The sequence below is a fragment of the Halichoerus grypus genome, chromosome 7 (genome assembly GCF_964656455.1).
Source record: "Halichoerus grypus chromosome 7, mHalGry1.hap1.1, whole genome shotgun sequence".
Lineage (NCBI taxonomy): Eukaryota > Metazoa > Chordata > Mammalia > Carnivora > Phocidae > Halichoerus > Halichoerus grypus.
In genome coordinates this window covers 129,431,226-129,448,409 of record NC_135718.1, presented here as the reverse complement: position 1 = coordinate 129,448,409, position 17,184 = coordinate 129,431,226, and the positions used below count along the sequence as shown (strand labels likewise).

At 51.7% G+C, this 17,184-nt stretch overlaps 1 protein-coding gene across 4 annotated transcripts in view; it reads right to left on the bottom strand.

The window, feature by feature from the left end:
• Positions 1-13,170, bottom strand: part of ATP2B4 (ATPase plasma membrane Ca2+ transporting 4) — a 90,764-nt gene extending 77,594 nt beyond the window's left edge. For 2 of the 4 annotated variants that reach the window (XM_036079557.2, XM_036079554.2), the window contains exon 1: positions 12,747-13,170. The gene's annotated coding sequence lies outside the window, so the exon portion shown is untranslated. Of the gene's footprint in view, positions 1-11,501; positions 11,620-12,746 lie in introns of those variants that run through there. The other 2 variants (XM_036079555.2, XM_036079553.2) reach the window with 2 other exon arrangements.
• Positions 13,171-17,184: the final 4,014 nt, after the last annotated feature.

The window sequence follows — 17,184 nt, the reverse complement described above, 5'->3', positions numbered from 1 at the left end:
AGTAAAACAGCCCTTTTTTGTGGGAGGCAGAGGTGCATGATAGAAAAGACGTGAGTCTCAGTGTCAGACAGGCCTGGTCAAAGATCAGCCCAACCTTAACCGGCCAGATTTCTGGGCAAGCTACTTAACTCACTGGGTGTTCGCTTTCTTACCTGTAAAACTGGAACAATAGCATGTTGGAGTAGTGCTGTAACGATTAAAAATAATGTATATGCAAAAAAGGGGGGGTGGTGCCTGGCTGGCTCAGTCAGCAGAGCATTCGGCTCTTGATCTCGGGGTTGTGAGTTCGAGCCCCACATTAGGCATAAAGATTACTTAAAAATAAAATCTTTTTTTTTTTTTTTTTTTTTTTTAAGTAGGCTCCAGGCCCAGCATGGAGCCCGATGCGGAGCTTGAACTCATGACCCTGAGATCAAGACCTGAGCTGAAATCAAGAGTCGGACGCTTAACTAACTCAGCCACCCAGGCACCCCAAAAATAAAACTTAAAAAAAAATGTATATGCAATGCCTGGCCTATAGCAGGGTTCACAAATGCTAATCTTATTTTTCCAGGCCTCCTAGCCAAACCCACAGATTCTGGGACAACAACTCACATGCCCTTTATTTAGAAGCTGAAACCAGGGCATCATCTCTACAGTGTCCTGGACACAGTTTCTGTGGTGAGGAGCGTATCTGGGTTTTCATCCACTACGTAAGGTCAAAGAATGTCCCCTCTAGAAACAGCTGCTCCTTCCTGTAGCCCCTGTTGAAGGCAGAGTCCTCGGTGGCCATGTCTGATTCGTCCCCACTTCCCTCCAGCAGGCCACAGATCATTGGCACAGGGGTGGACATGGGACCTAAGCTGCAATCGGCACCTCTTGGCATCTCTTTGGACTGAGAGACTCAGTTCACCTACTTGGAGAGCTAAGCAGGAAGGTCATATGGATTTGGAGGCTGAACCCCCTGCTTGGGCTGATCTCAGTGATGCTGTACCTGTGCACAAGGGAGCAGAGGAGAAGGGAGTGCACAGAGAGAAGCCCCCACCCAGGGGCTACCCTTTCCCCCACTAAGGTCTGTGATATTCTCTCTAAGCTTCTAATAAAAGCCCCCCACCCCCGCCCTGTTTTTTTGCTGCTTTGTAACCAGATGAACTGGAAGATGAATCCTGCACCTGTCTCAGGTGGTGGCTACGACATAATGTGAAAGCAGCTGACATTCAGGCAACATTCAATAAATGCTGCCGAATCTCTCCATGTTCTCGTCAACCAGTCAGTCACTCACTTGGCAATGGACAGAGGAAATCTATGTGTGTTTTAGGCTAGGGCTGGACCTCAGCCTTATGCTATATGAATACCTTTATTGACCTGTAAAATGAAGACTTGATTGCCTGTTGCAAATATGACACGCGATAATCCTCGTATCTAGCACATAATGAATGGATGGTGGGTCGGGTTATCACTTCTACTGTTGTCACTATTGCTTAACACGCAACACGTGTTGTGTTGGGTGTTGATCGAGGCAAGGAGGGAGGACTCCAGCATCTGGAGGGGGCAGTGAGAGAACAGAGAACAGAGAAGCATATGCTACGTAGTGGGGTCAAGGGGCTGGGCAGCAGAGAGAAGGAATGGAAACAAGCAGTGGGGGCGCCTGGGTGGCTCAGGCGGTTAAACGTCTGACTCTTGATTTGGGCTCAGGTCATGATCTCAGGGTCATAAAATCGAGCCCTGCATCAGGTTCTGTGCTCAGTGCAGAGTCCACTTGGGATTCTCTCTCTCTCTCCCTCTGCCCCTTCCCCTGCGTGCTCTCTCTAATAAATAAATAAAATCTTAAGGAAAAAAAAAACGAGCAGTGGGGAATGAGAGGAGGCCCTGGAATACGAAGCCTTATGCTTAGCTAGCACTTGCACATCCCTAGCCCTTTAGGGTGTATGCAATGCTTTCTCCTACTGTATTTCATCTGTCCATCACAACACTCTATAGGGCAGATCAGGAAAGGTGATAATATTTACACGTTATAGATGGGAACACTGAAGTTCGATAAAGATCTGCGTCATAGGTACCAACCAACTCTACATCCACTCTTTTATCCTGTGATACCACAGTGCCTCTGGAAAGTAGGGTAGAGGGGCTGAAATGGGAGATGGGAAGTTAAGGATTACAGGAGAAACTGGAGGGTTTCTCTGGGAAGTTTGTTTTCATTCCAAGATTTCATTCAGATCCTTTCTGGGCATCCCAGCAATGGAATGGCTCTGCCAGATTTGGCTCAGAGGCTCCAGGATGCAGGCAAGGGATTGCAAAGTCAGACAACATGGGGGTGGGGGGGCCAGCCTAAGGACTGGATGTACCAGGCTAGATGGATGCCCAGCTTCCGCATCACGCCCTGGCCCAGGAGAAGGCTTCCTCTGGTAAAGGACAAGGGCACAGCCTTCACCATCTGGCCAGAGGTTCACTGGTAACACAGGGCTGCCCTGCAATGGTCTCCAAGGCCCCTCTCAGCTCAATTACATATGGAATCTAGGCCTTATGTTTCTGAGGCCAGGGGTTACCTTTCCCTGCTCTCCACGGACACAAATTCAAGTTCTCCGGAACACTGTGCCATTCAGGGCTTGCTGTGGGCCCCCAGGCTCAGGACACTTGCCCTTGAGCCAAAAGGGGGTGATTCTTAGCCACTCTGCGTCCTGGACATGACTTCTCCCCAAATCCTAACGTAGTGCCTGGCATACAGTTTGTGCTCACTTCATGTTTGTTAAATGAATAAACAAACGAGCGAATGAATGACAGACTGGCTCTGGCAATCACATCAGCCTGTTCTGTCTGTCACATTACAGCGGCCCCCACCTGCTGACTCTTAGCCCCCAAATCAGAGCTCTGCAGCCAACCCAGAAGGTGAAGGTAGAAGTAGTGATCAGAGGGCTTCCCCTGCACACTTCCTCTGACCTTTCAGAGGTGCCAAACCCTGTGGAAAGGGCAGGGCCACGGAGGCCCAGGCAGGGGGAAGGTTCTGCCCACCTGTCTCCAGGACTTCGGCTCCCCCTCTCAATCACCTTGCTTCTCCCAGCTCCAGGCCCACTATCTGGGCGGAGCCGAGGAAAGTTCCAAGAGAGGAAACCCAGCTCCATTAGGAGCTCCCCAGTGATGAGGGTGGGGCCAGCAGGGCTTCTCCTGTGCATTTTCTTCAGTGCTAATGACCTTGATTGTTAAGAAAAGCAGCAACAATAACAATCATGGCACAGCACTTTCATGGTTTCTGGCATTTTCCAAAGTGCTTCTAACACATGACCTCACCATGCTACTACACATCATCCTTGGAGGGACCGGGGTGGTTCTCCCTGTGTCTCAGGTAGAGAGATTGGGTAGTGAGGAGGTTGGGCATTGGTCTGGGTCACATGGGTGGCACTGATGGGGTCAGGGGCCCAGCCACAGACTTGGAGTGGGGAGAAGTGGGGTCTAGTTCTGGCTTGGCCTCAAACTATCAAACTCGCCTGATGTGCTTGGGTGAGTAAGTCTCCAGGTTTCAGTTTTCTCCCTTGCCAAAGAAGGCAACTGCACCATTTTTCCCAACTCTGTCCATCTCAAATGCTCTGGCTCATAACATGAACAATCCCCCCACCCTCCAGCCAAAGCCTGGTAACTAACCTCCCCTGGACCAAGGTCAGGAAGCCCCTGGAAATGTGGACGCCAGCTGTGTCTGTCCTAGCATGCTAACAGATGTCATCTGAGTGTGTCCCACGAAGAAGGCTGTGGTACAGACGGCAGGGAGGAAACATCAAAAAAATCATCCTAATGGTCCACAAGCACCAGGAGAGCACGCAGGCAGCGGGCGGCTGCTGAGGCCAGATGCCATCCTGCCCGCGACCTGGGTGCTGGCTCAGACAAAGGCTGGAGTCATTCCTGGGGGTGGGGGTTGGGGGGGTGGGCAGGGAGGAGGGGCAACAGGCAGCATCCTTCACCTGCCAGAGCATCTGACTCTCCAGGATGCTTGGTGTCCTCTGCCCTCTGCCGGATGCGGCAGCCCGGCTCTTCCTCCCAACCCACCTCCCCTCCCCCAACCTCTCCTCCATCAGATCTATCCTCTCTCTTCATTCAGACCCTGTTTGGCAATCACCTCCTCGAAGAATAATTCCAGGTGAGCCCTGTGAAATTCGGGTCTCCACATTCTCACTAGTACCCTTCAGACCCAAGCATCACCAGGTCACGTGTCCCTGTGCCAGATGAGCCTTCAAGTGTGTGATCTTGCTCTTGTCTGCCACCAGACTTGGGGGGGGGGGGCGGGTAGTGAAGAATAGCGTGGGTATTCCCAATTCCCTCCTTTCTGACTTTCATCCAGCCTCAGCTCCCAAGATATGAGGCAGGGCATTCAGGACAGAGGAATAGTGCACCGTGGATGGACAGCACTCTCCTCTCTCCCCACGGGCAGCTGACCTGGCCAGTTACCAGAAAGGCTAATGTTGGAATCTCAGCCAGAGTCTGGACAAGGGTTTGGCCGATGTGTCTACCTCCAAGGCCAAAAGTCTGGATTGAGAGGGAGGGCAGGCTGGCCCAGCAGCTGGCCAAATTTCTCCAAACCCAACACATGGTTCGGATGAAAGCCTCATCTCTCTATCCCCCAGCACAGAATGCAGTCACTGATTTCCAATATCTGCTAATATTAGCACAAAGCTGAACCATATGAAATTGCCTTTTTTGCATCTCGGCAATTTCATATGGTTCATGGTTTAGTCTAGTAACTCTGGGGATGTCATGTTCCCTAGGACAGAGTAAACCCCCTGAAGGCCTGGACCTCTGTATCTCTAGCCAATTTTCTGAGTTTCCGGCTTAGGACAGCAGAATTGTGGCTTTGGAAGATACTGAGTAGGGACTTCTTAAGTGAACATCCAGGCAGGTGAGGTGGGGAATCTTAGGACCTGTCCTACTCCCAGACTTCAAGAGTAGTGGTCCACAGGACAGACTCCTTTAGGACTCCTCACCTCTGGTCATCCTCGATAGAAGGATGGAACTTGGTTACAGGCCGCTGGGCTACATTGTGCTAGGCTCTAAGATAGAAAGAGTTTGGTTTGGGCATTGAGAATTTTACCCTTTTGTAGAAAATGAGCCTTGACTCAGAAATGCCTTTGTCCAAGCCTGGTTTCATTTTACAGTGGGGGAGACAAAGGCCCAGAGACAGCACCGCCTTAGTCGAGGTCACACAGCAGGAAAGGGGCCAGATGACCAGTTTTCTGACTCCCAGTCCCATGCTCTTCTGGCAGGCCTGGCAGCACCCAAGAACAAACTCTGCCCTGTCTGCCCCCTTTCAACTTCCTGGCTCGTGCTCTTACAGGCTCCCTAGCAAGACAGAAGGGGAATTGACTAAAGGATCAATAGCCCTCTCCTGCATGAAAAGAGCCCTGAGTCATGCCAGGGTTTCCAGGGAGGGGAGAGAAAGGGGGAGAGAGAGAGAGAGAGAGAGAGAGAGAGAGAGAGAAGAATGGCAGTCCTGGAAACCTGATCTCTCTCCAGAGCTGGGACCAGGCTGGCAAGGCGGGGGTGGCCAGCACGGTGATGATGTGGGTCACTGACAGTGTAGCTGGTACACAGTCCCTGCCCGGGGGGGGGGGGGGCGGGCGTGGGCCCAGAAGGCCTTGCTTAGCCCAAGCATGAAGGCTTAGGGCAGGCACAGCCAGGTTCTCCCAGAATCACCGAATAATAGAATTCAGAAGGGATACGAAAGGCTGGGGAGAAACAGCCTTGGGGCTGTCAGTGGATGCTTCCTCTCAAGCCTGGGACCCCTCCCCAAAAAGTAGGTGAATGGTTCTAGAAGCCCGCAGTTCCTAGGCTTCCTTAGCTGGCCCACAGCATGGCAGGGGGAGGGGGGGTGGAATATCTGCTCCCACCTGTTGCCCCTGGCCCAGCTGGCCCACCCATTGTGCCCCAGCTGCTCCCACCTGGAGGTTTGGAAAGCTTGGTGCTGACAGCAGTGAGGGAGAGAAGGAAGACCCCCAGGGGAAACCATGCTGTCAAGAAGGTCCCTCCCTGTGTTGTGTGGGGCTGGGGAAACCGAGAAAGGATGCTCCTGTGGGTCAGGAGTCTGGGAGATGAGGAGTCCAGGAACCTAGGGGTCCTTCCTGGTATTGACTTCTCTCCCCAGCTTAGTATGAGAAAAACTCCAAAACTGAAACACTGAAAAAAACAGTACAATAAACAACTCCAGACCCTTCACTGAGAATACCGATTGTTAACATTTTGTATGCAAAGTACTTACCCCCACACACATACTATTTTTGCTAAACCATTTGACAATCACCTGCAAACACTTGGCCCCTAAATACTTTTGCATACTTTCTAAGGACAAGCATATTCTCCTACAAAACCATTATCATTACCATTATGACATCTTCAACAATTAATAATTACATATCATCTCATATCTGTATTAAAATTTGTCCAATTGTCCTGGGATGTCTCTTACAGTCTTTTTTTTGACCCAAGATCCATTTAAGGTTTATTCATGGCCTTTGGCGATAATGTTTCTTTTTTTTTTTTTTTTTAAGATTTTATTTATTTATTTGACAGAGAGAGAAACAGCGAGAGAGGGAACACAAGCAGGGGGAATGGGAGAGGGAGAAGCAGGCTTCCTGTGGAGCAGGGAGCCTGATGTGGGGCTCGATCCCAGGACCCCGGGATCATGACCTGAGCCGAAGGCAGACGCTTAACGACTGAGCCACCCAGGCGCCCCTGGCGATAATGTTTCTTTAGCTTCTTTACACCTAGCCTGGCTTCTGCCTCCTTGCCCTTCTCCCTTAGCACACAATTTCAATGTTTCTCCTAATGACATTCACTTTTTTGAAGCCTCAGTCAGCTGTCATGCGGAATGGCTCACATTCTAGATTCATTTCTTGTCTCCTCATGATTACATTCCAGATAAACATTTTTGACAAGAATATAGGTGACGTGGTTGCACGTCCAGCGCATCAGGAGGAACTCAGGCTGGGTGGTCCCACTATGGCTGAAGTTTGGTCACTTGGTTAGGGTGGTCAGTGCTGAATCTCCCTGTTGTAAAGACAGATTTTTCATTTTGCAAGGAGTAAGTAATCCATGAGGTGATAGGCGTTGAGATCAGCCTTTCACCCAATGGTTTTAGCGTTCATTAGTAAGCCTGGCGTGAACCAGCTATTCCATGAGGGGCCGCAAACTGGTAAATGTCAAGTGCTCTCAGTGCCTCCACCTTTCATCAGCTGGCATCTCTGTGCTAAGAGTTTTCCCTCCCTGTTCCACTTTAACTGTCAGAATGGACTCGTGGCATCTTTTATTCAGTGTCTCACAATCTATTACTGTTATTCTTTTCATTGCTCAGTGTGTCCTGAAATTGTGCTGTGGGAGCTTCCTGAAGCCAATTCCTGTGTCCTTTGGCCATGAGCATGGTCTAGCTTTCTGGCATCACATGATTCACGCGTACTTCCCCAGTCCCACACTTAGAACCCGCCATTTCTCCAGGGAGCACTGCTTTGGTGGTCCCTAGAAAGAAACATCTGGGCGTGAGACGTGTTCACCACTACCGGGTAGCTCTGCTTCTAGACCCTTCCAGGGAATAGACCTAGGAGATAAAGGATCACAGGGTTCTGCCTCACCTTCCCTGGTTCTGTATTTCTGTCTCTCTTCTTCCATAGTGAAACCCTGATTTCCAGAGCTACCAATATGGTTACTCATTGGATCTATCCTACAATAAACAAAAAACTGTTTCCAATTTCTGACACCAACAACCATGACTAATAAAACAATGATAAAGTAAAGTTCAAGATTTTTTTTGTAGTTCTTTTTATCCCGAGAATATACATTCCACCAAGAGTCAAGGCATTAAACTAAAAAAATTACTTGAATTAATTATTTTCTTTGAAGAGTAATCAAACTGATATTCAGTTAGGTTCACTGTTTCTGTTGTGGTTGGCTTTGGGGTTTGCGGTTTTCTTTCTTTTGGATCTAATTTAAATCTAATTTAAACCCAAAACTGTCTAAAAAAGTATAATCAGGAAAGTTTCATGCCCGTCTCTATCTCCTCTACCTTGTTCCCACCCACTCTATAGGTAACCATTTAAATTAATTTCTGGTTTATGCTTTGTGTGTGTTAGTGTGTGTGTGTTTGCAAAAAACTCTTCTTATTTCTCCTGCTTTCTCAACTCAAAGGTGGCATACTGTATGCACTCTTTTGCATCTTGCATCTTCCATTTACCATATCCTAGAAATCACATCATATCAGTTCACAGGGCTCCTACTTTTTTTGGCTGCATAGTACTCCATTGTGTGATGTACTGTTGTTCATTCAGCCAGTCTGTTAAAGATGAGCATTGGGTAGTTTCCAGTGATTTCCTTTCCTGTTACAAATATGCCTTAAAGAATCACCTTGTGCATATGTCTTCTTGTATCTGTGAATGTGCATTTTCTGGATAAATTCCTAGAAGTAGGACTGCTGGGTAAATGCATATGCTGTTTTGTTAGATATTGCTAGCTTGCCCTCTGTAGGAGTTGTACTGGTTTGCACTTTTAGCACTGATTTTGCAACCTAGGTGGATCCTGCAAGAGGTGTTCTGAGCTGAGAGTTTCCCCGAGCCTATATGTGAGAGTCCTTGACCTCCCCACCAGTAAACACACTACCTCACACTCCCCGTGCCCTAGTGATCTGGCAGGAAGGCAAGAGCAAAGGGGCCTCACTGATTCCATTCCAGTTCATCATCCTGAATTGTCCCAGAGCTTTCTGTACTTCACTTGGGAAATCAGAGCACAGAGAAGTGATGGGGCTAAAAACTTTGGCCAGAGAGGAATTAGAGTGGCGAAGGCCGTAGAGAGGAAGGACCCTTGCCCCTTGATGCCTCAATTCTCACCTCCCTTTTCTCTCCTTTGGCCTTTCCACTATCCCACCCGCCACCCACTCCCCAACACAAATTGGCTCCAAAGGCTCCTCTGCTGACCGGGAGCCCTTGGCTCTGGTCCTAACTGGATCCTGCCTGGTTTCCCTCCTCAGACCACATTCCTGTGGGCTGAACACAGAGGGCTGGCTTAAGGTGGAGGCAGAATTCAAAAGTCCCTGTCATTTCTCTTTGAACATGTGCAGAGGAAGTTAAGTCAGTGGAGCAAGTCTGGCTCATACAAGGGAAAGAGGAAAGAGGAGACAAAGAGAGATGTTGGGAGAGGAAGCACAAAACATTCCGCACAAGCCTTGGGGACTCCAGCCCCAGGAGCTGCTTTCTTTCTATGACCCGCTCTACAAAAAGGGGGAAGGGGAAATGAGCAGGGGAAAGGATGTCATCCCAGTTTGACCAAATACCAATTGGGGATGATGGGAATCAACAGGGACCTGGGCTGGGAAGGGAGCTCTGTCTGAGGGATAGGCTGGGGGGAAGACATCAAAGGGCTGGAAGAATTCCTCCAGGAAAAGCAGTGAGGCCCCAGGGCAGGGCATTCCTCTTCAAGGTCAAACCAAACACCTGGGTCAACCTAAGCCAAACATGATTCTTAAGGTCCTGGGGAGCCAGAACGACCACCTTCCTTTCCTCCCTCCAAAGCTTCATGGATCTGGAAGGCCCTAAATGGGCAGGGCTTATCCATATCTTTGGGTGCTTGGTCCCAGACCAAGAACATAGAGAAAAAAGAGTAAAGGGCCCAGGAGGATTACTGAGAGCAGCTAAATTCTTGAAATAGAGGCAGTTTCCTGTGGAATGCTGAGTAGCTGACAGGTGGCAGCTGAGTCAGGGCTGGGCCCAGTAGCCCCAGGGCCCCTCTTCCTCTGAAGACCCTCCAGCCAACGCCGGGGAAGAGTGAGGCTCCCCAATATCATTGCTCAGGGACCGCCAACCCCCCTCCACACCGCGTTACTTCTTCCAGCACTCACCCCTTGGGCAAACTAACTGCTCTCCTCCTGCCCGTAACTGGGCATTCCCATTTTGACTTTGTTCCGACACCAAACACCAAAGAAATCGGACAAACCTGACTCAGCCACTCCCTCCCACCATTACAGTGGGTGCAGGCTTTCCACTGTGCGGAGGGGAACTGAAGCCCACATCAGCCCGGAGGAGGGTGATTCTCTGGCTCTCCCAGAATGTCACTTCCTTCTTTCAGCAAACGTTGATCAAGCACCTTATAACCTGTCAGGTACTGTGTTAGGTGCCGAGAGTCCCGGGGCTAAGATTGTGCCTCTTTCGATCCAGCCTCGAATCCAGACTTGCCCTTGAATCCAGCCAGGGACACGGAGGTGGCAGCGGGCCGGGGAGGGGCCGGGGAGGGGGCCGGAGGCTCAGCGCAGGCCGGGAGGCAGCAAACCTGGGCTTGGCCGCTCGAGCGCCTCCCGCGCGGAGTACTCGCGGGAAGGCGGAGCCGGGGGGGCGGAGCCGAGCTGCGGGAGAGGCCGCGACGGGGCGGGGCGCCGGCCGCTGGGAGCCCGGGGGCCGCGGGTTTGCTGCAGCCCGGGCGGGAACCGAGAGGAGGTGCCCCCGCCGCCCCCGCCCCGCGCGCGACTCCAGGCCTCGGCGGGGTGGGGGGATGGGGGAGCCGGCGCCTCGGCGCGCGCTAGATAAGGACCTGCTCCTCGGGGAGAAGCCCTCCCCGAACCCACCAGAACCTACTCCTAGTCAGAGCACTGAAAATAGGAAGGCCAACCGTTGGGATGGTGGGATTATGGGCCCCCACGGTGGCAGGGCGCGCGGGGGGAGGGGTGATTTCGGGGTTGTACCTCAGCAAGATGGTGGCAGGGAGGATGGGGCTCCCCAGCAGAAGCAAAGAAATCGATTCCCCTCCCCCTTTCCTACAGAACAAGGGCATGGATCCTGTCTTGGGTCCCCTGCCCACTGGGGGAAGGCCTCATTCCATTCTCCATCAGAAGACAAGGAGGGAGAAGCTGCCTGGCCTTGGGGTGCAGTCAGATCAGTCATCCAACGCCTCAAAATGAAAATTGGTTCCTGTTGCTTCCTGGGCCCCCATTTAAGCTCTCCTCCAAAAGTCCTTTGCTTCCTTCTTTACAGTTAAGCTCCCACCTTTACCACCCCTCCAAACAAACCAGCTGGGGCAGAAGGCAGGTGCTTCCTCCTCCTCCCCACCCCCGACTGACCCCGCTGATCGGTCAGCTTCAGGCCCAGGACCCACCTCCCAGAGCCCGCTCCCCATGCCACCACCCCTAGGCTACAGGGACCCAGGCTCACTGAGCCATCGGAGCCACCACCTCTTCCTGCCCCCCTCCTCCTCCACCTTCCCCCAGCCAGCCCGTCCTGACCACCTAGGCCCCCCTCCATGGCCTGTCCCAGCCTAGGATGACCCCGGTCTCTTCCCTTCCTTCCGCGGAAAGAGGGCCGGCGCTAAGGGGGCTGGAGGGGACCTCGGAATAGGAAGGGCAAGAAGGGGCAGCTCTGGGGAGGAGCTCCAGGAGGGAGGGGAGGATCTGCAGCCTCCCTGCCAGACACCCCACCCAGAGGAGGAGATGGCGCTGTAGCCCGGGATTCACTTCCCCTCCCCCGCCGCGTCAGTTGCGTGCCCGCGATTTCTCCATCTGACATCCCCCCTACCAGGCCAGCCGGCGCCGACACCGCGTCTGCAAGTTGTTGTAAGTCCGGCAGGAATGCCCGGGGGAGGTGCCTCTGGCCAGCAGAGTGCCCACTCGCTCCCAGGATGCGCCGGCCACTCCCGCGTCCCCCCCCCCCCCCCACGCAGCAGAAGAAGAGCGGTGGGTCCTTCGGAGACACGGGGGAGCGCCTGAGGCGGGCCTCGCCTCGGGGAGGGTGCCAGCCGGCCTCCTCCACCCCAAGAGCCAGCCAAGTATGTGAGGGAGCGAACGTGTGCAGGAGAGCGGGAGGGACCATCATTTCCAGCTCTTCTGCAAGACGGCGCAGTGGCCCAGGGCGCTCGGGGGACCCTCCCCAGGATGCCCGTGACCAACCTCCAACCGCTCAACGCTCACCAGCCCCACAGGCACCAGCCTCAGAACTGCAAACTTTCCAACTTCACCCCCTGCTCTTTCCTCCCCTTTGGGACCAGAGATGTGTGGGGCGGTGCCCTCAGAGACACTCATACAGTTGGTTCTTGACGCTCGGCGCACACTGAACAACAGCGGGGCCAGGGAACTCCCGGCTTTTTCCACAGCTAATTATAGACGTGAAAGTCTGAGGATGTTTTGCAAGCGGCAGAGAAACTGCTGAGGTTTCTCTACAAAGCTAAAGAAATTTAATTTGTGCACTCCCCTTCCCCAGCCCCCAACTTCTCCGACGTCCGCCCCCCCCCCAAGTGAGCCCCTCTCCCAGCCCCTCATTGCAGCCCCTCCCTCCTGTTGAAAATTTCTTACTCGGTCCTTTTTTTTTTTCCATCTCTCTTTGGGGCTTTGGAGAAAGGGAACAGACGCGGAAAATATTTTTGCAACAGTTTTCCATTCTGCGTCTCATTCCCAAGCCAAGGGGGAGGGGGAGGGCAGGAACGGATGGGGGGAAATAAATGCTTTTTCCAAAAGCTCAGTTTGGGTGTGAAAAAGACCGTGCCTCCATTTCCCTACCCCCGTGGCCCAGGAATGACAAAAACTAGGAAAAGAGAAAGAAATCACTTGTTTGATTATTCGGTCTCTCAGAACGGAATCTAGGAAATACGGTGTTTGACAAATCTGTGCGCACACACACAGAGACGCTCACAGACACACACACTCCAAACCCAGTCGCAAGAAACATGCTAGGCAGAGGAAATTCAGGGAGTTTTAGAAGCCATTGAGAGCAAAGAAAGAAACAAAGTTTGCAAATCGCGAGTCAATTCATTTTCTGCAAGCCTACCTCTCTTTCTAGCAAAGATCCAGGCTTCTCCAAGCGGGACTCTCCCTCCGGGTTTCCATGGACGGGGTAGGGTGGGGGTGAGCACCCACCGGTCTCCCCAGTGTGGCAACCACGCTAGAGATGCTGCCTCTGCCCTCTCGCCTTTCCAGCTACGGCCAGGGAGTGGGCTGGGTCTCCTCCCCCGGCCCTCCCAAAGGGAAGGACCTCTCAGGTTCCTGGAAGAAAATGGGTGCAGGGGAGCTGGACGGGTGTCTCTGGCCTTGCTCTCCTCGGAGGGATGGTTCCCCAGGAAGTTCGTGCTGCCCCCCTCAACCCCCAGCTTTGGACGGTCTCAACAGCAGAGCTTTCTTAAAAAAATGCTTGTCATGGCAACAGCTCCAGCCAACTCGGGCCAGACTCTTGCTCACCAGCTCTCCCGGAGCAGTGAGGGAGGAGAAGGGGGAGGAGCGAGAGCTGGAGCGGAGGTGGGGCTTGGCTGGAGGCCAGACCATTACTCTACTGTTAAGGTGGCCCGGTTTCGAGCTGCAGCTGCTTCCTGGTTCGTCTTAAGGGGGAATGGAAAAATGGAGGGGAGGAATCCTCTCTTCTCTCTGGTTTCCTCCCCTCCCTTGCTGTCACATGTGGGAAGGAAAGTAGGGTGGGGGGTGGAGGTGGGGAGTGGATGTGGGTGGCGGTATTCAACCGTTGCTGGGTGGAGGGAAAAAAGGAAGCTTCTGCTGGCTGTTGGCTTCCTGCAGCTCCTAAGGGCCTCTCAACCTCTTACTCACTTAGACCCAGGACCCAGAAACCGAAGGTGTCTGAGGCACCTTGTGCCACCGGCCCCCACCCTCCTGCCCCTGTCTGAATAGGGGGCTCCCTGGAGGAGAAGGAATTGCTTTGGATGCACACAAGTACACAGCTTTGCTTACACACAAATCTTAGCACACACCTCCTCACCCAGACTTTACACACACAGTCCTAGGTCATATTTTGCTCCCTCTTGCCTCTGTACCTACCAGGGGCCCATCCACACTGCATGGTAATAGCTGCTTTCTTATGAGCCTACTATGTGTGGGCTAAAGCAGAAAAGCTTTGCTTGTATATGTGGTCTCATTTCCACTGCTCATGGCAATCTTGGCAGGTACTTATTATTATCCTCATTTCAGAGTTGAGGAAATTGAGGATCAGTGGCTGGCGCAAGGTTATACACCTGGCTAATGACAGAGCCAGGATGCAAAGCCAATCAGACCGACTCCAAAGTCCATGGATTTTCCTGTGCTTGTGTCCTACTCCAACACACATTTCCATTTTCATTTGCCCTCACTCAGGCATCTGTGTGCACTTATACACAGCCTATAAATTGTTAATCACACCTCCACAGCCACACCCCCACCAGCATTGGGCAAGAGTACCACCCATAGCTTTTGCCTGGATTTTGATTGTGGCTTTCAAGTACAAACATGCACCATCGACTGATTCACACAACAAATCTACATTGACTGATATATTCCCACACCTACCTCAGCACACCGCTCATTCATATTCATATGCTCCTGGAAGGCATGTTAACCTACACAGGTTAAGGTTGTCAACTGTGCAGTGAAGAAGGTGACCTACCAGAACTTCAGGGTTTGGGAAGAGGCTTCTTAGATCCTTCCAGCCTAACCCAGCCCTTCATACCATCCCTGTCCTGCTTTGCATCCTGTCCTCCCTGCCCCAGGATGGAGAACCATAGGCACATGGGGAAACAGACTTGTGAATTGGACTTCTAGAGTCTACTTTCCTTCTGCCCCTTAGCATCCTCTCCAATTGCGTAACATTTGGGTCCTTTTCTCCTCTCTTTATTTTCCTATCCCACTGTTTCTCGGGAAATCATCTGCATCCTATTTCTAACCTCGGGGAAAGTTAAACAGATAAAAGGAAGGAAACTTTTTTAGATTTGTTACACTGGGCTCAGAACTTAGAGCTCCCCCAAGGTGGTGCTGAAGACTGCCTGCCGCCATCCATCTTAGGAGCCAGGTCCAAAATAAGCCTCTCCTGTCCTGTGCCTCCTCTCTCCTGCCCAGCTGGTGGAAGCTTGCAGGGGTGTGGGGGGATTTTAGGGTCACCTTCTACGGAAACCATCCATGGGCTTCTTTTCCAAGTTTCACCCTCCTTGGCGCTTAGAGGACGCCGAGGGTGAGATTTGTTCTCATTCACTCCCTGCCCCCCCCAACTTCTTTGGTCCCTCCCACCCCACTCCCCAGGGCATTTCCTTGGAAGACCTGCTGGCAAGGATAGGGACCATACCTTGTTAGGGTTTGGAAAGTCCTGCCAAAATGTCAGCTTCAGGAGCCGAGATGGGTTGTTGGGGAAGACATGGGAATGGAAGGAAAGGAATCCGCTGAACAGAGCTTCAGATTTAATGGCTTGTCAGGCTCCCTGCTGGATTGCAATAACTTGACATTTTGGAGCCCAATGAATGTCAGTTGCGTCTTTATCATGAGAAAGCCGGTCTCCAGAATGGTGCTTTAAAGGTATTAAAGTATCTTTTAAGCTCTGTCTGCAGTGGCTGTGCGTGGAAGCGTTGCCCAACTGTTCAGTAAACTTGTCTTGGGGGAGTAACAATTTAGGCCAGATGTGTGGTTCCATTAAAGGAGAAGTCTACTTCGGCTGCCTGGCATGTGGGGGCTGAGACATGATGCCAGTTCCCAGCTGGTGAGTATGTGAAAGGCAAGATCCTCTCTTCAAACTCCCTGGGTTCCAGGGAGACCGGCTCTGTGGGGGAGGTGCTGCCCAGGAGGCTCTGATGTGAGTCCCACCTCTGGCTGGCTGGGATTCCTGGGCAGGCCAGGAATATGGCTTCCATGGTAGCCATCAGGTAGGTCCTCCCTTCTCTCAGAGCCCAGGGCTCCCCCTGCCCAGGCGGGGGTGGTGGGATGAGAGAAGAGGAACCCTCCACCCCATTCCAGCCCTCAGCCCTTGTGGAGGCAGGAGGGAAGGATGTGAGACATGGGTCAAGGTGACTTTAGGGGCCTTTAGCCGCAGCCTTATCTCTACACCTGAGCCAGCCACCGAAACCTGTGTTTTCTGGAAACCCAGAAACCTCGGTGCCTTGTTTCTTCCAGCAGCAGGCTTGAGGTCTTGGGTGTGGGGAGGACCCACATAGGTGTTTAACAGAATATGCTCCTCCGGCCTCTTGGGAGCTCCCTCTTGAGTTCCCCAGATCACACTTGCTGATTCTCCTTACCGCCTTTGAATGCAAACTGCATCTCTCCCTCCTGGGAGTATCTGCTGTTTTACCTGTCCAGAACAGCAACCATCCTCCCCACACCCACACCCTCTTCTTTAAGACAATCTTTCTCCTCACTGTTAACATGGGAACTGTCAGTTTATTAGAGGTCCCGCCCCTACTTGGCCCAAACTGAGCCAATTACATCCTTTCCTGGAATTTTTGAACTTAGGACCACAGAAAGAACAAGGGTTGCTTACCTCCAGCAGTGGACACTGTGAGGAGTGAGGCTCTGGAATTATCAGCGGCCATGTTTCCTGCGCACGGAAGAAAGCTGACGGTGGGAAAGAGGAAAGCTTTCGTGGGGAGAGAGGCTGAGAGGAGAGATGAAGAGTGAGTCCCTGGCAACATTTGAGTCAACTGTACCTCATATCCTACTGTGCCCTTGCTGTTCCTACAAATGAGTTGGTTACATGACTCATTATGCATGTATAAGCTACACTAAATTGGGCTTTTTGGTCCCTTGTACGAGGTAATATAGAAAGTAATATAGAAACCCTTCGAGCTGGTACCTACCATTTAGGTACACTCATTTCAGGGAATTTTATTCATTCATTTTATTCATTACTGGATACCTACTATTCAATTCATGATGCATTTCTTGAACGTCTACTGCTTCGACATCCACTGGGCCCAGACAAGATGTACAGAGATAATAAAGCTTATAGTTTAGTGGAGGAAAAAGATAAATTCATAGCACAAGTAACCACAATAGAAGGTGTTATAATTATTCTTTGAAACATATTTACTGAGTGCTTACTATGTGCTAGGTAATGCATGTTAAAAGGTGAAGTATGAAAATACAGTAGTCCCCCCCCCTTTTTTTTTAAAGATTTTATTTATTTGACACAGAGAGAGAGAGAACACAAGCAGGGGGAGTGGGAGAGGGAGAAGCAGGCTTCCCGCAGAGCAGGGAGCCCAATGTGGGGCTCCATCCCGGGACCCTGGGATCATGACCTGAGCTGAAGGCAGACGCCTAACCAACTGAGCCACCCAGGCGCCCCACAGTAGTCCCCCACCCCCCCGCACCACTTATCCCTCAGGGAATACATTCTAAGACCCCCAATGGACACCTGAAACCTTGGATAGTACTGAACCCTATATATGTTATGTTTTTTCCTATGTGCACCTACCTACCTACATACCTATGATAAGTTTAATTTGTAAATTAGGCACAGTAAGAGATTA